General features: G+C 42.2%; 1 non-coding gene across 1 annotated transcript in view; it reads right to left on the reverse strand.

Moving 5' to 3' along the window:
• Positions 1 to 25114, reverse strand: part of Gm46773 — a 100960-nt gene that overhangs the window by 23979 nt on the left and 51867 nt on the right. The window contains exon 3 of the transcript XR_001783531.2: positions 5385 to 5487. This is a non-coding gene — a transcript (predicted gene, 46773). The remainder of the gene's footprint in view (positions 1 to 5384; positions 5488 to 25114) is intronic.

The following is a 25114-nucleotide window of genomic DNA, read 5'->3' on the forward strand; positions in this document are numbered from 1 at the left end:
GAACCTGAGAAGATTGTGTTGATGGAATCCTGTCAAATAATCAACTTAATTTTAAAATACGGTACAAAGCCCTCGAGCCCATGTGAAGGGGGAGTAATTCATCAATGGATCAAGAAGCAGTAAGGCCATGCTAGTTCACTGTCCAGTCAGTACACACAAAGTACCTTCCTAGTATCCTGGCACCATTTCCTCTCATTATGTCCAGGAACCATTCTGTGGGATTCCTAGGTGGTTTTCCCAATGGATGTGGCTATCACCCAATCCTTTGGAGGGTGTGAAGAGAGAAAAAAGGCCAAGGAAACAAAAATTCACCGCGCCTACTCGATTCCCATGGCTGTCAGATTCCGCTTATGCTTAAACTGGGATTTACACTCTCAGCCCCCTGGTCTTCAGACCTAACTTAGGTCTCTAGGTTTTTATATCAGGCTTTCTCCAGGCCTCCAGCTTGCAGACAGCAGCCACCTCAGTCTCTTTAATCGTGTGGGCCAATTCTCATACTGAAGTATTTTGGAGTCTGCTCATTTGGGAAGAGTGCATCTCCCTGCCTATCCAGTTCCCTGTCAGCTTTTTTGAATTCTCGTGCATCGTTCTTGTGGAGCTGGATCACCTGTCGTCTATGAATGCTGGCCCCCAGTCACTCAGTGGTTCTCTCTGAGCATCCTAGATAAGCACCACAAATACAAGCCTTACCCAAAAAAATGAGTTCAAAAATGTAAATGATGATTCTTTTTCTATCACTTTCCATCAAACTATCACTTAAGACAGTATAAACTACATGCAGTAAAAGTCCATCTTCCAGTCATGCCTAGAACCATTTCTGCCATAATCAGTACGGTTCTAGAATGTGATTTCTTTCACTTTTGACCATATTATCAACTTTTGCTTCAGGGAATCATGATAATAGCAAGGAGGGACTCCACTCACACAAGAACGTTAACCCCTTAGATGTATGGCTTAGATCAGTCAAGAAGCATGCATAACATAAAACACCAAAGACAAAAATATTCATGTCAAGGGCCCATGGGGCAACTTAACAGCCCTGGTAACAGCCTTAGCCATTGCTGAAGGATATTGGAGGACATCTAATGCTTCAATGAGGAGCCAGTAATGAAGTGGTCACTCAGTGCCAGCAGCCAGGACTGCACAAAGGACGGGCAGAAGGGTAAAGCCAAAGGAGCTCATAGGTCAACTGAGTCAAGCAGGAAAGTATTAAGGATTTGGACAAACCAAGCCACAGGGAGAATGAGAGAAAGGCACTAAAGAAGGTACATCCAAGAAACATCACATCATAGCCTATGACCAAAAAAAAAAAAAAAAAGTCCATATTCATGGAAGCCCAGAATAAGAGCCTAAGCACAAAAGCAATGCTAGATTTCATGAGCTGAGCGGTAAGCTGGAGAATTTGAACTTTATAAGACTTCCAATCTCAGGTAATACCTTCATGTCTGGATTTAGGGTCTGTTTTAGTCACTGGTAAGGACTGAGAGATTACACAGCAGATGAGAGCATGTGCTGGTATACACACTTGCAGATTCTTGCTGAGAACCCGCGTTTGATTCTAAGAACCCACACTGAGGGGTTCATAACCCCTGTAACTCCAGATTTAGGGGGATCCAACACCATTGGTCTCTGCTGACCTGTACTCATGTATGTGTGCATGCATACACACACGGATGCACACACACACACACACACACACCAGAGAGAAATTCAAACTGGAAGAGGAGATTGACAGATGAGAAACAGATAAGGGGAAGTTATTTTTAATTATCCAGTAGGAGATAAAGAAAACTAGACATGAAATCTAAATCAAGAGTTAGTGGGAAAAAAAAAAAACATGGTTGATGCTAGGCACACTTTGAGGCCAAATAGGATGTTGAGGTAGAAGTAGGTAGAGGTTGGGATCAGGGAGGAGCCCAGAATAATTCCCAGATCCTGCCCATGGTGACTGGGTAGATAATGCTGTCATTCCTGAATCCAGGAACTGGGAAGGAGCAGCAAGTTTTGCAAGAAAGAAGATCAGATCAAGCTAGGACTTGCTAACCTGAAAGAACTGAAGAATTTAGGAGTTCCCAGAAGATGGGGAGCACTTTAAAAGTCAGGAGTTTAGTTTGCCCTAGACAGGGCCATGTAGCACACTGAGAAGATTGTGGAAGGAGACGGAAAATCTAGGAAACTAAAATTCAATGAATAGTTACAGAATGAAAACCAAGAGACACCCAGGGATGAAGTCTATCTTCCAAGAACTGGAAACCACACCCAGTTCCTTCGCCAAGTTTTCATAGTCAACTATTCACCCACACCCTGATTCCCTTTTTTTTTTCTCTCCTTCTACAATGACTAAAAGCACAGCACTCATTCTCATTGAATTTGAAAAATATCAGATTTCCCTGGAGCCCAACATGGGAGGCCCTATTGAATCAACAAAGATGAACCCAACCATTGGGTGGGCAGAAAACTGACTTCAAGAATGCGTCATTCACCTTCAGTGGAACATCGCCAAGACACTTGTCATAAGGGCCATCCATTCAAGTCCATCTCAGTGAATGGGGAAGAATACAGAGTCTCAGAGCTTGGAGATCAGAGTATAAGAGCCTTAGATTCATTTCTACCTTCCACAGTTTCAAACAGAGAAACTGAAACCAAACATTGAAAAAAACATTGTACAAGGTCAATAGTCTAACCAGTAGGTTTCATTGGCATGAGCATAATTTCTGGATTTGATTAAGATATCTTACGTTTTCAGAACATTTTCAGAATCTCCCTGCCAATGCAACTGGACACCTCAAGCAGAATTTTTTAAGATAATGAGGCTGCCACTGATCCGGCTCATTAAAAAAAAGTTCCTGGGATGAGACAGGGTCCTGAAAAACCATGAGAAGGTACACTGATGCCATCACCGTTTCTAGGATTCACAGACTAGTTCCACCATATTCACCGAGGGCTAACAGGACCTCTGTTTGTCCTGAAAAGCTTCCTTGGGGTCATCCAATGACTGTGACTATAGGATGCAGAATGATCTTATACATAGTTTCTCCCTAGAGACTAGCTTTTTAGGATTCCTTCCCCTGAAAATAATTGTCCATGGGGAATCGTCTTCACTGTCCCCTCCCTGACATCCCTGCTCCTAACATTCCTGCCCATGTCATCATGTCACTGATGTCCCTATTCCTAGAATCCCTGCCTATGGTTTTACCTTGCTTCAGGTCTTCCCCTTCATAGATGCCAGAGAATTATCTTTGTGATACTTAAGTCTAATAACTTCACTCTCTGCTTGGGAGTACTCAAGGCTCCCTTCCCTAATAGGAATATTAAGAAGAGCATGGCAGGGAGAGGGGTGTAGTTAAGTGATGGTGTGTTTTCCTGGCACACATAAGGACATTGGTTCAGTCCCCAGCACAAGAACCAGAAGGAGGTCTGTGTGTAAACTCAGCCAACTTCCACCTGTGTTACCTAGAAAAAGATCAGGAAGTTAGAGGTAGAGCCTGGGATTGGCTTCCACCTGGCACTCTGTTCTCACAATTATAAGCTTAGAGATATAGCTTCATCAGATCTGCCAGGTCAACGTGGCCCTTGAAAACACAAGCCCAGACACTTAGAGCTGCCCTGGCTTTCATTAAACAAGGAAGTGATAGAAAGATCCCAATTGCCAGCAGAAACCCTTCACCCGGTGTGGCTTCTAGCACAATTCTGACTTCATCTCAGAGAGACCAGATGATGGGGAGGAGGAGAGGGGAAGAGACCTAACAACTACCATTTCAGAGAGAAAAGTTCCCTCCCACTAAGTGGTCCCAAGCATCACTTAGCTCTGTTTCCTAACATATTGAAAGGACATGAAGATGAGGTATGGGTTTGTGCAGCTGTGTAGGGGAGACTTCTAGGAGGAAGTGCTGCACTTGAGAGTCCAGTGACACTTCCTAAGTCAGTGGTTCTCAACCCAAGGGGACGGGAAGGCAGGAAGGCGAGACCCCTTTGGGGTTCCACATCAGATATTTACTTTATGATTCATAAATAGTAGCAAAATTATAGTTATAAAATAGTAACAAAATAATTTTATTGCTGGGGGTCACCACAATATGAGGAACTATATTAAAGGGTCACAGCATTAGGAACGGTGAGACCTTGTGCTAAGCGATGTGTGTCTTGTAGACATGGGATAAGAGAAAGGCAAACTGTTTCAATGAACAGCACATTGTTCTTCGGGCTCTCACTGTTCTTGGGCTTCAACAAATCTTGCACCAAAGAACAGCCCTAAAGGGTAGCAAGTACATGCTTACTTTCCATATCCTGAATCAGGGACCGGAGCATGTGTGTGAAGCCCTGAAGTGTCTAGGGATTTACATCCGGGTCTCCTGCTCCCATTCACTCCCTTCTCCTACTGTCTCAGGCAGCCATCCCTAAAGCCCTGGTAAGGTTGGTGAGAATATCAGTTTTAGATGAAGTCAGCGAAGGCTCAGATGTGTGGCAGAGATTACTGGAGACATGCTTTGGGGGCTGGTAAGGCTGACGCACTTAGCATTTTTGTGAGGCTACTCCCCCAGTCTCCCGAGCTCCACCTCCTACAAGCTCATCAGGATCTTTTAATGAAAAATAAACGTCTCCACATCCATGCCCTGCTCACGAGGCTGGACGAGGTAATTATACAATGTTTGTGTGGGGTGTGCTCCGCTCTGAGCAAGGAGGATGGCAGTGAGGAAATAGCTGGCCCAGCTGGGCCTTCTCATGCCCTCTCTGGCCCTTCTCTGAGCCCCTTCCGCTCACAAACAAGCTGATTCTATCCAGGCTAGCCCCATCCCAACCTTGGGAAGATGAAATTCCTCAACATGCACTGGGGACCTGAACATGAGAATTTCACATGCTTCCCAGGCAAACACCAGACTGTGCAAAGTTGACTAAGTGCACAAGAATAAAAAGGGGCAGTCGCCATCACAGCTCTCTTACTCTGTGAACTCAGACAGTGGTTCTATATCTCTTGGAGTGACAACATAATCTTCTATAAGATGGGGGAGATAGCAGCAGCTAGTTCACAGAATTAATGGAATGGTTCACATGAAGAATGTACCAGGACCAGTAAGGTAGCACTTTCAATGAATGTTGACTTAGTCCTTTTGTGGCATGTGTTTTTATTGTTGTAAAAATTAGAACAATAAAAAGCAGATATCACAAGTGCACAGCTCCTTGTTTCTCACAAGATGGACACAATGACACAATCCACACTCAACTCAAGAACAAAGCATGCCTTCCCCCTTCTTAGAAGTCCCATCCTTCACCTCTCTGGTTACTCTCTGTGGAGACAAATCCCACCCACTCTTCCCACAACACCGATGCCTTTTGCCTACAGTAAAGACGGCAATGGTTATTTGTTGAGCTCACTTAATACATACCAGGAACCAGGAAAAACCTTTTAGATGACCTCTGATTTAAGTGCCGTCACATTGTCCCCATGTCATCAATGAAGAAACAGAAGATTCTACGGAATCTGCCGAACTGTGGACAGAACCGACACAAGATAAAAATGCAGAAATCAACTGTGCTTCTCTACACCATACTCAAGCAACATGCTACTGGAAATAGAAATTGAAAATCTCACTACATCTCTCTCTCTCTCTCTCTCTCTCTCTCTCATGTTTAATTAATTAATTAGTTAATTTGCTTGCTTTCTCTCTTAAAGAACATTTATTTATATATTTGGGTTTTTGTTTGTTCGTTTGCTTGCTTGCTTACTTTTTCATATGGGTTATGGGCTGTATGCTGGCTGCAGCACATGGGTGGAGGTCAGAAAACAACTTGCAGGAGTCATTTTTCTCCTTCAACCACGTGGGTCCTGGGGTCATCAGTTTGGTGGCAGACACCTTTACCAGTAAGCCATCTTGCCGGTGCTGCTCTTCTTCACATCTGGCTCTGTTTTGAGGGGGTTTTGTTAATTCTTGTTTTCAGTGTTGGGGACTCAGCAAAACCCAGGGCCTCTTCCCTTGCTGACCAAGCATTCCATGGCTGAGCTACATTACCCACACACACACTATCTCATTCCCTATAAAGAAGATATTTCAAACTATGAAATGCTTAGATGAAAATTTAAGAAAATGTGGTTAATGGCTGGTAGAAGAAATAAATAGAATTTACCCCTAACTAACTGACTTGTAATTTCAATGTGATCCCAATCAAAATCCAGATGTGTTTTTTTTTTTTACAAAAAATTGACAATCTAATTCTAAAATGTATATAAAGATATGTAAAGATGCAAAAGACCTAGAATATGCCACACCATTTTACCATAGAAGAGTGCCGTGGGAACTCACATTTCCTGATTTCTGGATTTGAAGTGATAGAGGCTCGGCTGGCATCATGCTAGTACAGGGTAGCTATCTAGATCAATGATAAGAGAAATAGGGCAAGAAAATAGACTCACTCAGATGAGCACCTGGTTTTAGAAAGATAAGCCAAGGATGGTCTTTGCTATACATGACAGTAGGGTGCTTGGATGACATAGGCAAAAAGCCAATAAATAGAAGGAGAATTTCAACCTTTGTTACAGTTCCAAGGAATTGTGAAAGCTATCCATCCAAAGACACATATGAATGCTCCAACCACACCGTAGGAACCCCAAACTGGGCACAGCGCAAGTCCTCAGCAACTACTGAACAGGTACAAGCTTATTCAACACACCAGTCACACAACAACACCACCATCCACAATAATAAAGAGCAAGATATATATATATATATATACATATATATATATACACATATATATAGCACCCTAAAAATATTAATACAAGAAATGTCTAACTTTAAAGGGTGAAGCTATAGATTCATAAGAAACTGATCTTTATGATACTACAGTAGACATTCTTACACCATGGCTAAACATTATCCATTTCATAAAATCAGATCATAGATGTCTCCAGAACTAAAGATGCACTCTCTTTGAAAGTGACCATTATCCAAAAAGAAAGAAAGAAAGAAAGAAAGAAAGAAAGAAAGAAAGAAAGAAAGAAAGAAAGAACCCAAAAACCTATAGAACCAAAGACAAGGTTCAACAAGAAAAACTGCTTTCTACATCAGCTTGCTGGCACACACATGACCATACTCCACAACGCACACATACACACGCACACACACAAAATGATATACATACAGTAAATATACAAATAGTAAATGAAATATTGTTTTTTAAATACAGGATACATCCTAGGAAAACATTCATAAACACCTATGTCTGAAGTAGGGCTTGTGCCCATGATATCAAAGAACTCTTACAACTCAGTAGTAAAGAAACATTTTGACTTTTTTTTTTATGAAAAACATTCTCAAAAGAAGATACACTAATGGTCCACAGGTATATAACAGATTATTATTCATTAGGAATTCGAGTTAGAAACAAAATAAAATTGCATGGTTTGCCAGCTAAGATGGTAAAATTAAAAGACAGGTGTTAGCAGAGACAGGAGACCAGTTTAAGCACTCATGAGTTGCTGGTAGAATATAAAATACTGTAATCACTCTGGGAAATAGTCTGGTGGTTTCCTATAAACTTAAGTATACTCCGTGGAACTTACATATAAAAATATAAGTAGTATATACCAATATATATAAAGAAATTTGATACAGAAAATCTCACTTCTAGATATTTATCTGAAAAAAATGAAAGATGCCCTTCCAGAGATATCTGTGAATGCTTACAGCAATCTTACAGTGCTCTTAAAGCTGAAAACAACTGAAATCTTTACCAACTGATCAATAGATATAAGCCGTGGTACAATCCATAATCCACAAGAAAAAGTAATAAAATATTCATTCATGCCATAAAGAGAATGGATTTAGTCTAGAGTGATAGTTAGTAGACAAGTAACTCCCTGAGGCTAAAAATAAGAGATATAGATGGTGTGGGTTATGAAGCCACACCAGAAGCTACGGGAGGTAAAATGTTTCGATGTTGATAGTGGTAGTTAATTGGTTAATGGGAGTGTAGTCGTTAGATTGGTCTGCTAACATTGAATATAGTTACCCCTAACACTTAAACTTTTATTGTTAATAAAGTGGCTGCTTTATAAAACAAATAATAAAAGCTATTAGTTTTACTGCTATCACTGTGTTCTGGAAACTGCTGAGCCTTTTGTCTGTATCATCTCATCTGATCCTCTCAGCAGCCCACTGATAGATGTCCACTAACATCTGGATTTCAGAGAGAAAAAAAAAAAAAAAACAGGCTCATGGGAGTACGTGGGATAATGTGGCCATAGCTCCAACACTGATAAACAATCCCAGATTCAAACTCAGGTAACCTCCACGGATGCACATCTGCCTCCAGGGCACAGAGGAAGCCCTCTGTGTGCACTCCGGCAATTCTCACTTAATAAGTAGCTAGTGTTGATAAGGTTTCACAGACTGTTATTGGCAAAGGTGGTACTTAAATCTCACCTCGAAGTGCCAAAGTATCTGGCATGCCAGATGCTTCTAACTTGAAAGATAGATAGCACAGCCGTGGGTTCAGGAAGTGCTGGGATTCCCTGCTAGATAGGGAAAATTTCAACAAAGTCTCAGGCCATCAAAGGGATAGACTGGGACATTGAGGCAGAAGCTTGGTTGGAGAAAGAAGCTCATACATTGTGGGGGAAAGAGTACACACAAACTGAAGGATAAACTATATGAACATTGTAGAGCACACGTAACCCAGGGTACCATATAAAGCCCCCTCCATCGGGGACAGAACTAAGGTTTCTGTACTCTTCATTGTGGTTCAAAGATTGGGTAAAGCTGGTTGGGGAGAAGTCTAGATAGAGAACCTGGCTTGATTAGGGTCTGTCCCTATCCTTTTCGACCAGCGAGCAGTAACTCCTGTCCTGATGTAAGGTTTGCGTAGGACTACTTCTAATTCTCTGCTTTTGATCCATAGGAGAGGTTTTCTTGGGAAATGTCCCTCCTCTGACTCTGCAATTCCAGAGCGTGAGCTCACACCCTGTAATCATGACTTTGGTCCTGAGACAATTATTTACCGTGTTCTGCAGAGGATGGGTGGCCCATGCTCACTGGGCGAGGAGCTCTACCCTAATCCCTGTCCTCACCTGTTTGTTCTTCCTGGCTGGCTGTCCTCCTGGTTCTGTCAAGGCCAACTACATCAGCCTAAGGGAGTGAGGCAGAGTGAAGGGTGGGGTCAAGGACTGTGTCTGCAAACTAAGTAGAAGGAAAGGGTTGGAGAGATGCCTTGGCCACAAGAACAGAATGCTTGCTGTTCTTACAGAGGACTCAGGTTGGTCTCCAGCACCCATGTGGACTGCCTCGAGCTCTGGAAGCTCGGACAGCACCTTCTGGCCTCTGTGACTCACATGCACACATCCATTCACAGACACATACATGCAAACACATCATTTAAAAGTTAAAATAAATCTTTTTTAAAAAGAAAGAAGTGGAAGAGAGGCAGAGAGGAGTAGAATTAGAGGCAAACCCCAAGTCTCAGACATGGGAGGCCTTTCTGAAAAAAATTACCATTCAAAGGAATCACAAAGTACTTGAGCCCAGAGATGCAAGTCTTACTGGTGAGCTTTTTAGTCCACTGAAAGAAATACTTACAAACCCATCACTTCAATTGTCCCAAGCTAAGATATACCCAGTATGAGCCTCCAGGCAATAGATTCTACCTTGCCTCTGCTCAGACTCTATGTTAAGTCCATGAAAAGTGATCCCATGTCCTTCTCAACAATTCACTGGGAAATTACCATCCAATGGCTCTTTTGTTCTTATTTCTTCTTGAAAATTGGAAAGGGAAGATAGTATGGTAGCTAAAGAAACTAAAAACCTATAGAGGATTACTAAGGGCATGTTAGGTGTTTGAAGCCCTAGGACCAGCGGGTGCCAGGATGGATACCATGCAGCTAATGTCAGAGATGTGCTTTAGATGAGATGCTGCAGCAACCAGGAGGAGGATTGGCCTAGGCACAGAACAGGGTGAGGTGAACAGGTAATGATGAAAGATGTATGTTAGGATCTAAACTATGAATCAATCCTTTTCCCTGTAGCTGTTCATCACTTTGTTAGTAGTATTTTGAAATCTGGGCAAAGTGTGCCAGACTGAGTTCCATCCAGTCTCTGCTGTAGAGATCAGAGCTCGAATTGTTCCCCAGGTCCCTCACCAACATGCTGTGTCCACCTTTCCAGACTCAGACAGACCAGCTGGGAAGGGCCTAATGAGAAAAACTACCTCCTTGGATATCACATGGTGTTGGTGGGTAGAAAGCTATCAAGGCTTCCAGCTGCAAAAGGGCATGGCTTCTGAGTTATATTGCCAACCCTGAGCTGCCATGGTGGAACAGGTCTCAGCAAAGCTTTGCAATAGAGCTGGTATCTGGCATCAATATTCAGGGGCAGCTTCAGGAACAGCAGCTTCACCAAGAAATCAGAACCACAGGTAGTTCAGGATGTTCTTAGAAGCTTGGCCTCAGGCCAGTTTCTCCATCTCATCCATTTATTCTGGGGCACATGCAATATATTTTGCTAAATGTCTTTTTTTTTCTAGCTAAACACTGGATCATTTGCAACCAAGAAACCGGGTAGTGCAATTCTTAGACATTTGGGGGTTATGATGAGAAAATGTAACTGCCCAGTGGTCTGAAGACTAATGCAATAATTAATATATAGCAGACACTGAGTAAATGGTGAAAATACTTGAGAGGGAAGGGGACATACAGATGGATGGACGGATGGATGGACACAGGGAGGGAAGGCAGGAAGGAAGGTGGGAATGTAGTATAGGAGAATAGGATGATACACCTTGGTGGATGGTGATGCTATGGCTGAGTCATGGAAGAGAGAAAATGATGATTCAGGGTGGAGAACATAGAGCTGGAATTTCCTCTGGCACATCCAAAGACAAAGCCTCAGTAGTTAGATACTTACATCCAAAGTCTAAGAGAAAAAACAAGGGTCCAGTCACTGGACCAGCAGCGAGCTAGATATAGCAGTGCAAAAGCTTTGCAGTGAACTGAACAAGGCTGTCACCAGGGAATGTGCCAAACGGAATGGTGAGAAGCCCTCAAGGCCTCAATCCTACACAAAGAACTGTAGACAACCAATGCAGGCTGGGAATGAGAGAGGTGGCCTTCCCCAAGGAAGCATGCCCCAACAGGTTGTCCAGTACCAGACAATCAGCCATAAAAACACACATACAGGAAGCATTATAGAGAATCACCAGGTTATATGTAGGAATAGATATGCACAGTGTGTGTGTGTGTGTGTGTGTGTGTGTGTGTGTGTGTGTGTGTGTGTGTGTGTGTAATAACAATAGAATAAAAATAAAATGAGGACATGAGTTTAAAGGAGAGTGGGAAGGAAGTATTGGATGGAAAAGGGAGAAATGTAATTAAATTATAATCTCAACATTTTTAAAAAGAGAAAAAAATATGCTTTGCAAATAGAAGACACTCCTTCAGGAAAATAATAGATATCAAAGACTGGAACTTTGGAAACTGACAGCCTTTAAAAGAAAAATTAAGGACAGGAGAAATTGCTCAGTGTATAAAGATACCTCCAGGCCTGGTGATCTGAGTTCCATCCCACCACCCAAATGGTAGGAGAGACCCAAATACCGTATGTTATTATATGGCCTTCATTCACACACCACAGCATGCAAGTGCCACAGCACACATACACTCCAAAAGATGGATGGTAGATGATTGAGAGAGATACATACATACATACTACAAAAATATAATAATAAGATGACTTGAGGGAGCCAGGCATGGTTGTACACATCAAAAAAATCCCCTCATTCTGGAGCAGCCAGCAAAAGAACCGAGAGGTTAAGGACAGCTTTAGCTGTATAGAAAGATGCTATTCAAAAATTAAGAATAAATACATAAATTGATTTGATGCAGAATGGCCGATAAAAAAGACAAAGGGTAAAACCCAGAAGTTCAAAGAAAGCAAAGACCTATTGTGAATGGCTGAGTTTTGTGGACCAAGACACAAGAGGACCAAGAGTTCATTTTGCTCCCACATGTTTGACCCAGAGCTCTCTCCTTTCAGCCCCTTGCTCCGCACATCCCAGAGTCCAGGGCTTGACCAGCTGTGGTACTGTGGACATGGCACCAAGCATGGCAATCGTTTTTTAAACTTTAATTGCACCAAGGACAAATTCTTACATCTTCTGATGACGACACCGAGGCCCACTTGTCTATTTCCCACAGTGAAGGCGGCCATGACAGTTGTTCAACACATGCAGAGAAAGTGGTCTTTTGAGACTTTGAAGCTGAAGAGAGGAGACCTCAAAAAGAGTAACCAGTGGTGGGCAGAACAGGAAACTGAGGCATAGAGATGATACCTACCTGATGTAACCCAGTTAGTGACTGGTTCTGATCCCAGCCTGTCTTGTGGAGCCAATAATGATGATAATGATGATGACGACGACGACAGTAATAACAATGACAACAATTACTACTACATTTACGGGGCACCAATCAGGTGCCAAAATGAGGATGTTTCATGCATTCTCTCACTTAATCTATAGAATGACACAATGAGGTGGGGTTATGAGAAATCTCTCTCTGGCCAGGCATGTAAAAGGGACTTGCCACTGGGGCTTGACTCTGGAGTGGGAGGGGTAGAACATGAGGTGGACTTGGGGGAACAAGATATTCAACCTGGCAAATCCTTGGTCCTCAGGTCCAGAGGCGGTCCCAGAGAACAGACAGCCCAACCCAGGCAGGGGAGATGTTCAGCCAGACAAACCACAAGAGCGTCTGGGGTGCTGCTGTCTCCTGTCTTCAGTGAGCTTGTAGCAGCTTGTGCTGGTCTCTGGGATGAGAGGATCAAGGACTAGCCTTTTTGTCCCTGGCTCTGGAAGGATGCCCTACCTTGTGCCAAGAGCCCCGGCCTGCCCAGACACCAATGGAAGAAAGTGATCTGGGCACAGACAAATGGGTTGGAGCAGTGAGGTAGAAAATATCACCAAGGAGCAGAGTTGGAGGAGACTACAGAGCCAGGGTGGCCCCTGTCCTGGGCTTAGTTGCTCTTCCAGAGTAACTGGAATAATTGAGTGGATTATTGCCTTTCCTCTTAAATCACATCTGAAGCAATTTCTCTGCAAACTCCCAACTGAAGACATCGTGGATGCTTCTAGCAACGCTAAGACATTCTTTAGAAGAAGAACAAGGCATATTGAACACCTACTATGTGGCAAAATGTACACTGAGCCTTAATTCCTTAGCTCATTTATTTCTCACTATAAACCTATGAAATAAAGCTCTGTTTTCTCCATGGAACAGATGAGGATACTGGGGACTAATAAAGGAAGTGACCACTCCACATCACATCATTAAAATGTGGCAGAAATAGGTTTTAACTGGCATCTCTGATTATAATGAAATTGGAATCTCGCTGTGATTCTTACTTAAACTAATTAGTAAAGTGTGTGTGTGTGTTCATGTATATGTACTTGTGTGCATGTTTGTGGCATGTATTCATGTATAGGTGCATGTGTGTGTGCATGTGTACCCATGTGCATGTGTAGAAAGCCTAATTCAGTGGAGATATGTCAGTCTTGGACTTGAGGCTTAAGTTTGCCACATGAAAGCTGTGTGGCTTTGTGGAGGGAATTTCATATCCCTGAGCCTGTGTTTCTTAGTTATTTTTTCTAACCACTCAATTACAGAAGAGAACATACAAATATGAACACAGCACCAATAGCAATGTTAAGTAAGAGTATGTCTCTGTGTGTATAAATGTGAGAACACCAAGACAAACTTGCACATGTGTGAGCATGCATTTGCAAGGGAACAGGTCCAGTAAAACTTGTAACTACTTTCTCCCTTGGGAGGCCCAGGTAGGCACTGTGGTCCCAGGTAAGGCATCCAGAGCTCACCCGTCATATATCTCTCTACTATCTTACTGAGAAATCCTACTTTCTGCAAAGATGAGGCTACCTCCCAGCTATGGGTCCGTCCATCATGGCATACATGGAATCTTTGGGTTGTATCTAAGCCTGAGTCCTACCCAGTGGCCTACTACAGATCCAAATCTGCCTCCATTAGACGCTCCTCTTAGAAATGTAAATGTGTGAATGAGACAGATGCAGCTCCCAAGAAAAGGAAAGCTCCAACCATGTGGGTAAGCAAGGGGAAGGCTTGGCTTGGGGTCCCATTTGATTCCTCTCAATTCCCTAAGTAAATGCATTAGGTACAATGGCAGGAGGTTAGCTTCCAACACAGAAGGAGAACTACAAAATTACGTGTCAAAAACATAGACGGCCTTTGAAAGTCCCTTTCATGTGTCCCACTTTATAGACTAGGAAACTGCAGTTTAGAAAGGTTAAACATAAAAGCTCACAGGGCACATGTGCATTGAAGGTAAAGTTACAGTCTTCAGAAAAGCCTTTGTATTTCAGTCTGTCCAAGAAGGTAGCTGGCAAGGTCACAGGTAAGACCTGGGACCAAACCTGCTTTGCCCTGCCTTAGCCAGGGCACCTCTGCCTGAGGGCAGTGTCCCAGCCTGAAATAGTGCCAAGGAGAATACTTCCTGGGAGACCAGCTTAGCTCAGCTCAAGGAGCCATGGCTGCCCTGTGTGTTCAGTTTCCTTGTCTAGATACTAGCTGGCTGCACTTCCACAGACTAGAAGAGACCAGAAGCATGCCAAGTATTGGGTGGGAGATAAAGATACACTGAACAGTGGCCTGTCCTGAAGACCTAATGAAATTGTCTGTGTTAGTTTCTCAAACTACAGAAACTTAAGTTCTCTTGAGTCCAGAGACAAAATTCCATAGCCAGCATCACTAGGCCAACAGCATGGTGTTGGCTGAGCCAAACTCCTCCATGAGCCCTAGAAGAAGCTCCATTCTTTGCCTCCTTGGACTTGAAGGGGGTGGTGCTATCCCCTCTGCCCTGTTGTGTATCTCTAACCTCTGCCTACATGCCGCATGGCTTCTCCCTTTCTGCCTGCTTTCTCTCAGTGTGGTAGCATATCCCCCCACAAAGGTATGTGATGGTATTTAACGCTGACCCAGATAATCCAGAATAGTCTGCCATCTTAAAATTCTTAACCATAGTTACAAAGACTATCTCTCTTTCTGAAAGAGAAATATAAGTGATATTTCCAGATTTGGGGGACTAGGAGCAGAGAGCTCTGGAGTTTTATTTCAGCCAATTGCAATATATTATACAATATATACAATGAGTATATTCTTTACTCTAGAAACAGTGGGAAGTTGGTGGAAGGTTCCAAGCAGCTGAGTACCATAGCAAGATTTATTTTCCTACACAAATATGGGCTGACGCTCCTGTCCTATGGTGAGCCCCCTCCTGGCTCCAGATGTCTAAAAAGGTCCCGGGAACATACAGTCTGGGACCGTATCTAGATCCCTGCTCTCGATGATCAGTGTTTCACTTCTCTGTGATATCCTACCTGCCTAACTCAAATATAGAATTAAACCCTGCCTGGATTAGCAACCCACATACAAGAAAAACTGATCAAGGAACGTGAGTGATTGTTAATAACTGACAGTTTTCAAGGCCAGGGTGTGGGGGCTGTTGACAGCAAAGCAAACAGTTTTAAACTATGCATTAAGTGTGTTGTTCTAACACTTGGCCAACTCGTCACATGTCAATGGCGCCCATTCCTCACGCTTGAACCTCCCACTCCACTCTTGGCTTCTTTCCCCTCCCTCCTCCACTTCCTTGGCTCTGCTCCACCCCAGCCCCACATTCTGTTATTTCTAAGGATGACCAGTCAGAATGTGTGTTACCTTTTCCAAATTAACTATTATTTTCCTATGCATGGGTAACACCCTCCCCAAAAGGAGTCCTAAAACCAACAGTGAAAAATAAGAATTGTTTCCTATCATTGCGTTTGTGCATGGAGGTTTGTCACAGTTAAATACATTTAAATGGACATCTTGTATGTAAATACACCCATGCCCCACGGGTCATAGCTCAGTTCTAACTTGAAAGGAGCGTGTTCTAATGTCATCACCACCACTAACCAACCTTTCTGGTTAGAGCTGTGACTGGCAGCGAGGTAATTAGCATTCGCCAGGACAGCCATGCCCAGTGCTCCACCATGGATCCCAATAGACTACACCACAGCAAGAAGCTCTGTTTTAGTGTAATTACCCAGCCTTGCACACCAGTTGCCCTGATGTGATGTCAGCCCCTCCACACTGTTTATTTTAATTAAAACAGAAATTGCAGGTCTTAGGTGCTTGTAATTACAGCCCATGAACTAAATTGACTGAGGCCCCTAATTAACCTGAAACACGTCTACCTGACTGGAGGTGTGAGTTTGGACTTGACTGATGGAAAGAACTGTGTGGGCCCCGAAAAGGGAACCAGGGAAGAGCAGTTAGAGACCAAGATGGGGATTCTTCATCCGAAAGAGGCACACCGCAGCCACAGGGTGAGTTCAAATTCATCTCCAAACATATCTTAACACATACAGAACCATACTAATCACACCTGAATGTCAGCTAATGTAAGAATCCATAGCCTAAAAAGAAACATAATAGAATAAAAGACATAGAGTCCCAATGGTCATAAAGCCTCAATAGATACAGGAAAAAAGTTTTTTACTGAATTCAACATACCTTCATGAGTTGAAAAAAGAAAAAGTAAGGCTAGAAGAATGTGTCTCAATATAACATCCCAAAGCGAATGTACTGCTCAGTGGAGAGGACCAGTCCCTGTTCCCTGAGATCTGGACCACAAGGATGGTCCTCACCGTTGCCAATCACTGCCCTAGAGGTCCAAGGCAAGGACGGTCTTCATCTTAGAAAGAAACAGAACTATCTCTGTTGTTAGATGGCATGATCTTCAACACAGAAAATGCCCAAGAGGCTACTAAAAATAAAACTTAAAACAAAGTAGTTACTTAACAAGGTGGCAGGATACAAGTCTGATATATAAAAGTCTACTTCTATCCACTTCTGTGGAAGAATCTAAAGCATTAAGGCAATTGCAAAATGCTTAGGAATAAGTCAAACAGAAGAAGTACAAACCTTAGACTCTGAAAACCTCTAAGATGTTCAAAGAAAGAAAAGAAGACAGAAGTTGAAGGAAATGGCTCTTGTTTGTGCGTGGAGAGGTAACAACGTGGTTGAGAGGATGACTTACAAATTCAACGATATCTCTATGAGAACTGTTTGTAAAACTCACATGTAATCTCAATGGTCCGACAACCAAATCAGACCTTGAAAAAGGTTAAACTCGTACTTCTCAATGTCAGTGCCAGCTACAAAATAATACTAATCAAGACAGTGTATGTTGGGAGAACAGACATTGAACCAACAGGATGAAGACTGGAGAACTAAACCCATACCTGTGACCAAACAATGGGTAGCTCAATGGATTCAGAATCATCTTTTGAACAAAATGCTAGGATAACTGTATAGCCATGTGGGAAAGAATATAGGGAGACCCTTAATTTAATATAGGTCTGATACTTAAATACAAGGATTAAAACTACAAAAAAAACTATAGGTAAATCTTCATTGCCTGCTACCTGCTACCTGCTAATGACATCTTAGAATTCACATTTAAAACCCCAATGACAAAAGAAAAGATAAATTTTCCTCACCAAAATTGGAAACCTGTATTCTTAGAAGGATCCTATCAAGAAAGTGCAAAGACAATCAGAAAACGGAAGAAAGCATTTGCAGAGAATGCGTCTGAAAAGGGCCTTACACTAGGACTTGCAATTGTGTCTTACCGCCTGACAATAAACTGACTATATAACACAATTAAAAAATCAACAAGCATCAAAATAAGCCTTTCTCCAAGGAAGATAGACAAGTGGCCAATAAACACACGAAGAGATCTGGAACAGCATTAGTCATCAAAGAAATGCAAATCAAAACCACACGAAGCTGCCTCTTGACACCACAAGGACAGCCTAGTTATCAACAAGCAGGAAGCAGTGAAAGTCTGTGCTGAGCTTCAGGGAAGCTGGAACACTCATACCGCACAGGTGGAGATGGAAAATGGCGTCAAAGCTCCTCAAAAATTTTAATGCATAGCTACTGTAAGACCCAGCCAATCCACAGAAATAAATACACTCATTCCACTGGTGTGTGTGTGTGTGTGTGTGTGTGTGTGTGTGTGTGTGTGTGTGTGTGTGTGTGTGTGTGTTTTCCCGGAATATGGAAGCCAGAGGTCAACATCAGGTGTCTTTCTCTGTTGTTCAAATAAAAATCATCAGACAATCAAAAAAATCAGCCTTTCTCCAAAAAAGATACATCCTCTATTACTTTCCAAATCTTTGAGAAAGGTCTCTCACAGAACCTAGATCTTACTCTTTCATCTACACTGGTTGGCCAGGAAGCCCCAGATCTGTCCATCTCCATCTCCCCAGCACAGGTATGTCCGGCATACAGCAACAATCTGGCTTTTATGTGGGTGTTGGAGATCCTAGCTCAGCTCATTCTCAGGCAGCAAGATGCCGAGCCACCTCCCCAATTCCAAAGAATCCAAATTTAACAAAACTATCCCCGAAAAGATTTGGCTGGTGTTTTGGGGGGGATTTTGTTCTTCTTTTTTCTTTTCTTTTTTAAAAATATTTTTAAATGTATTTATGTATGAGTACACACCAGAAGAGGGCATCAGATCCCATTACAGATGGTTGTGAGCCACCTGGGAATTGAACTCAGGACCTCTGAAAGAGCATCCAGTGCTCCTAACCACTGAGCCTTCTCTCCAGCCCCCTGGTTGGCACTTTTTAAACTTTGTAAACATAAAAACAAAATCGTACCTTTTGTTATTGATGTAAAGATTTCAGTAATGAGGCGTGACATTTAGATGAACTTACTGCCCTCACCTTTCAACTGGATGTATATGTGAGAGCCCTCAAGCCACTTCTCTTTGCTTTCTTTTCTATCATTGACTTAAAAGATCTGGTATCTATTCAGGATAACAAACCTTCTGTCATATTTATTATAATTTTTCCAGTTCTGACATTTCTATTTTACTGTTGCTGGTAACATTTTTGAAGACATAGAAATTCCCCCTTTTTAGTACCAGATATGTTTTTCTTATCCTTTAGGGTTTTTTTTTCCCCTACTGCTCTTAGAATGTCTGCCAGCATCTGAAAATCAGTTAAATATTTATCATACATTATTCTGGGGTTTTAATACAATTTTAACTTTTTACCATACTGTGTTAAGTAAAACTTCTACATATCATAACTGCCTAAGGCAAGAAGTGCTTGTGTGTTTAAAAATTAACTATTTAATGTATTTATAATTTAATTTGGGAGTTGATAGAAGGTAGAATTTTAATTTTATTTCATTTCAATATCCATTGGAAAAAGAACTTATTCCCTTCTAAATAGTTAAGTTTTGTTTCATCTTCCTTTACTCCCATGGGTGCTTTACCATAAAATTCAAACATCTTCCATGACATAGCACAGTATATTAATCATTGCATGATGTCATCTTGCCTTAACTATTACACATATAAAATACACTGTAACAATAGTCTTCAGTTTGGAGGGGCAACAGTGCTTGTTCTGACTAATAAAATTCAGAATCACTTTGAAAAATGTAAGTTCCAGACTGTTGAATGTGTAAATTAATACACACACACACACACACACACACGTAAAATCAATTTTTTATAATAAAAAGTTCCAGATCTCTAAAATTTTGAGAAGCTTTCAGAATGAGCACTTCACAGATTATACACCTGCCTTACAGTATGCCAGTCTGTCCATCTTGAGGTTTTGTTTTCCTGGTGGCACCACAGAAATGACCAGCACCTAGTAGGCATTGAATTTATTTTTTTTTTCATTGCTGAAGCAAAATCTCTCACAAAGACAACTTAAGGAAAGAAGGGTTTATGTGGTTGGGATGATGCAATCCATCACGGCAGGAAATGTGGAAGTGGGAGCCTGAGGCAGCCGCTCCCACTATGTCCCCACTCAGGAAGCAGACAGAAGCCAATGCTGGTACTGGACTGGCTCCATTCTAATTTTGCTTTTATTCAGTCTGTGAGGCCCCAGCCCATGGGATGGTGACATCTGCTTCCTGGGTGAGTTGCCCCTCCTCAGTTAAACCTCTGTGGAAAACACACTCATAGGAAAGCCTAGTGGTGTCTCACCTGGATGATTCTAAATCCACTCAACTGGACGTCAGAACCAACCACCACAAGCATATGGACAGTGATCCGCTTTTCCTTTCTTGCCATAGGCACCCTTCCTCCACGATTCCCTAGGTAGACTCCTCTGGGCCAATTATTCTTTTCTTATTGATGTTCTGGATTTGTGTACAGAACAGTGGGCTTTTATTGTGGCATTTTCTGTATCATCACACCCTGTCTTTGCTCACTCCTCTTCCAGTCCCCCTGCGCCATGCTCCCCTCAGCAAGTTCTTCACCCTCATCTTAACAGACCTACCTTCTACCTCTTTATAAAATAAATTCGACCACCTTTTCTTTCCCTCCCGCATTTAAGATTCGCCCTTCCCCTCTCATGATCTACACACACACTTACAAATGCAGATATATATAATTTTAAGCACGCCTTTAATCCCAGCACTCGGGAAGCAGAGACAGGCAGATTTCTGAGTTCGAGGCCACCCTGGTCTACAAAGTGAGTTCCAGGACAGCCAGGGCTATACAGAGAAACCCTGTCTCAAAAAAAAAAAAAAAAAAAAAAAAAGAATCATTTCTGTATCTGAAAGGAAAACATACATTTGTTTTTCTATCTCTGCCCTTCTCACTTCACCATCATTTTCAATTCTACCCACTACCGTGTAAATCCTGTATTTCTGCTATATACCTGACTAAATAAAATTCCACTGTATATACACATCACATATTTGATATTCGTTCATCTGTGGACCTCTGGGATGGCTCTACATCTACTTGAATGGCGCAGTAAGAGCTAAGGATGAGCAAGTATCTCTGTTTTATTGACTAAAAGTCCTCTGGGTGCACAGCCAGGGGTGAAACAGCTGGGTCATAGTGGTTCTATTTTTGGTTTTGTAAGAAGCCCCATGCTAACTTGCATAGGGGCTATACCAATGACATTCTCATCTGCATAAAAGTCCCTCTCTACCCACATCCTTGCTTGCATTAGTTGTCATTATTTTTCTTGAAGATTGCCATTCTGAAGTGTGATACTGAGTCACAACGCAGTTCTTATTTGAATTTTTTCATGGCTAAAGATGTTGAGCATTTTTAAATATTTGTTGGTCATTTGAATTCCTTCCTTTGAGAGCTACCTGCTCAGTTCACTAACCCACTGACTGGTTGGATCACTTTAAGTTTTTGGTGTTTAATTTCTGAAGTTCTTTCTAATTCTAGATATTAATAGCCTAATAATGTGTAGTTGGCAATTATACCCTTCCCACTCTATAAACCATCTCTTCACTCTGTGGTTGTTTCGGAAATAAATGGTCAATGTGTCTACAATACAAAGTCTATCCAGAAATGAGGGATTCTGTTCCCAGGTGAGAAATATTCAGCAGTAGTGATGTCAGAGCTCCAAAGTCTTCCTTCAATCCTGGTTATCATATCTTTGTTATCACCAAGTCTAACTAAGATCCAGAAAATATCCAGCCACCTGACTCTATTCACCCACTTCTGGCTCAACAGCCCTAACCAGCAACAAATTAAATGCTGACTGTGGGATTTCTATGAAAGATGGAAAATCACCCTTAAAAACTACTAATAATATGTGTGTGTCTCTGTGCATTTAGTGATGAGACCATTTAAACAGGTGATGGCTTCCATTACTGTGAACACCATGACCAGAAGCAAGCTGAGAGGAAAGGGTTACTTGCCTTCTGTTTCCCAGGTCACAGTCCACCATAAAGGGGGATCAGGGAAAGAACTAAAGGCAGAAAGCTGGTATCCAGAAGTGAAGCAGAGGCCATGGAGCACCACTGCTTACTAGCTTGTTCTCCAGGCTCATGGTCAGTCTTATACCTCCCAGAACCACCTGGCCAGTGGGTTCCCGGCAATGCCCCCATTGGGTTGGGCCCTCCCACATCAATCATTAATTTAAAAATTACTCCCACTAAGTTGTCTATATGCCAATCTGACAGAGGCATTTTCTCAATTAGGTTCCTCTTCCCACATGACCCTAGTTTGTGTCAAGTGGAAAAAACTAACCAGCACCAGTACTCTGAGATCCAACTTTGATGAGTCTTGGCTCCTAAACATGCTTTGGCAATCATATGTCATCAATTGGGCCATTCATTTATTTAGTAAATATCACACAAATCTACAAAAACATAAGCTTTTCTACTCTAGATGACTGGTGTCCCCAGTGCACAGGACAGAGCTTAGTGTAGACACTCAATGAGGGCCAACATGGTGGCTCAGCTGGTAAAGGGACTCACTGCCAAGTCTGATGACCCAACTCTAATCCTCAGGATATTCATGGTAGAAGAAAGGAACCAACTCTAGTGACAATCACACACATGTCAAGGCATGTGCAAGCATGATATCTATTTATGAAGAGGGATATATAATTCATTGTTTTTCTAGTTCCAAATTGTCATTTTTTTAACCTGGATAATGGGTAAACACATATACAAAATGTCCTTGATACTGAAGGTAAAATGTAATATGAAGCTTTAGAACTTCCATTCCAAATGCCCAGTCTAACTATAGTTTATTGAATAGTACAGACTTTCAGTCTGCTTAATTTTGGTCTATGGTGGGATTATTTATTTATTTATTTATTTGCAAGCTTTTTTTGTAATAAAGTTTATGCATTTTAAAGCTTGACTATTTAAATAACCATGGTTTTTAAAAACTTTAACTGTCTGAAGAGGTAGTTCTGTGGTAGAGGGCACATGCTGTTCTTGTAAAGAATAGTTCAGGTCCCAGAACCCACGTGGTGGTTCACCACCAATTATAACTTCAGTTCCAGGAGATCTGGCATGTTCATCTGGCCTCCATGGATACCCGGGACACATGTGCATATCCATATATGTGAGCAGACGCTCAAGCACATAGAAACAAATAAATCTTTATAGCATTTTTGAGTGAAAATACCCAATGAGAAGGACTGGACTTGCAGATAAGCAAGCTCACTGCTTGCACTGAACTCCCCAAGAGAGAGATGGTTGGCGGCTACTAACTGGAAATCACGTTTGCTCTGGTAATACCAATATTTTGACCAAAGGAGCAAATTGCAATCTGTCCAGAAGATATACACTTAGAATCAGAACTATCAAAAACTAGAGAGTCAGCAACTGTTGGGATACACATTGTATACCACCAACAAATGGAAGCAGTCGCTTGGTTTGGTCTATTTCCAACCCCAGAATAGTGACTGAATTGACTGGTCCCAACAAGAAGAGGGGTTCAAATACTGCTGACCCTCCCAATTCTCTTCTTGCGCCTTCTAAGAGAGAGCAAGCGCCTGGCAGAGACCAACAATGTTGTGGACTGGAATCAAGGCAAGCATGAGTTAAGGTTGATTAGAACCCATGTCTGCTCTCTAAATCCACAAAGAAACAGATTCTACCCTTTTCAAGTCCTTGCTCTTTCCCCAAAATGATACTTTCTTGTAGGAGAACTGAGGCTTAGTGGGGCTCTAAGAACATTTTCTTTATTTTCTCTTGCAAAATAGCACAGGTCCATAGAAGCAAGTTTACTACAGTAACCCTGGTTCAGTCAAAAGCAGATGTCAGCTGACTACACCAATGGATGAAAGCATGCCAGAGGTAAGCAATGCACAGGATTCATGTTTGATGGCTCACTGAAAAATGCAAAACTTGAAACACCTTCTCTTAGTTCTTTTTTTTTTTTTTTTTTTTTTTTTTTTTTTTTTTTTTTTTTTTTGGTTTTTCGAAACAGGATTTCTCTGTATAGCCCTGGCTGTCCTGGAACTCACTTTGTAGACCAGGCTGGCCTCGAACTCAGAAATCTGCCTGTCTCTGCCTCCCGAGTGCTGGGATTAAAGGCGTGCGCCACCACGCCCGGCTCAGGTCTTAGTTCTTAAACTCTGGATCTCATATCTCCATGCTCCCGCTTGTTTTTCTCCTGTGTACAGCCTGGACCATTTCTTATTCTTTGCCAAATCTATTGGCCTACCTTATCAAACACAAAGTAGTCCTCCCAGTCACTAAGCAGAGTTCATCCAGTTCTCCTACCTCACTGTGTCTTCTGAATAAATGCAGCATATTTTAAAAAATCACCTTATATACATGCACACCATTTTACAGATCTCTTCTAAAAAGGTTTGCTTCCCGTGCCTGAAACTGATTCTAGCATTTTCTCTCTACTGATGTATAATAAAATCTTTTCCTTGTTACTATCATCTGTTATATGACATGATACAAGGAGGAGCCTTGTCCTTAGGTCTATAACCACTTGTTGATGATGGCAACACCTCTCACTTCCTGGCAGCCCAATTCCCAAGGGTCAGACATCATTTTACTGTATGTCTATCAGACAGTCTCAGCTGTCTGGATCAGAAGTCAACTCCTACCTCAAACCAGGCCAATCACATCTCTTTCAGGAAAGAGGAATCTTCCAGTTCCCTTTAATGTGGCCGCTAGAATGGCGACAAGCTTGGGAAACATGGAATCACCCTACATTGGCCAGGGGAGCAGAGGATGATAGAAGAAGAGGAAGGATAGAGGGGCAAACACTGAAGCAGAAATAAAGGAGAGAGAACAGTAAGTGCTACCGAGGTCCCAGAATTCTCACACTACTTTCCAGCCCTTTCCCGAAGTCCTGCTGTAGCCTGTGAAACAGCCCTGGGCACTTGCAATCCGTCTTCCAGACGTGACAGCTTAAGCTCGTACAAGCAGGTTTCTGTCATTTACAACTTAAGAACTTAAACAGCAATGGAACAGTCTCTTGGGATCCAGCCTGGACTGGCACGATTGATTCATTTCCCGTCATTGGCTGATAACTCTGGGTGCCAGGCAGTATGCTAATCACTGTGCGGTACAGAAGCACCATGGAGCTGTGAACCAAATCAGGACTATCCTGGAAAATCTGATTAAGTGCCATTGTTGCTGTCAGAGGCTCAGGGGTGAGGGCAGTCTCTGCAAAGATACAAGCAGCACCTGATGATGCGGGGAGTAGAACCAAGCCTGTTTGATTTTCAAGAGCTCCTCCCAGCTGCTGAGCTCCAGTGCACACGCGGTATCATCCTAGGAAGATTCTGGGACAGC

This window comes from Mus musculus, chromosome 2 (genome assembly GCF_000001635.26).
Source record: "Mus musculus strain C57BL/6J chromosome 2, GRCm38.p6 C57BL/6J".
Lineage (NCBI taxonomy): Eukaryota > Metazoa > Chordata > Mammalia > Rodentia > Muridae > Mus > Mus musculus.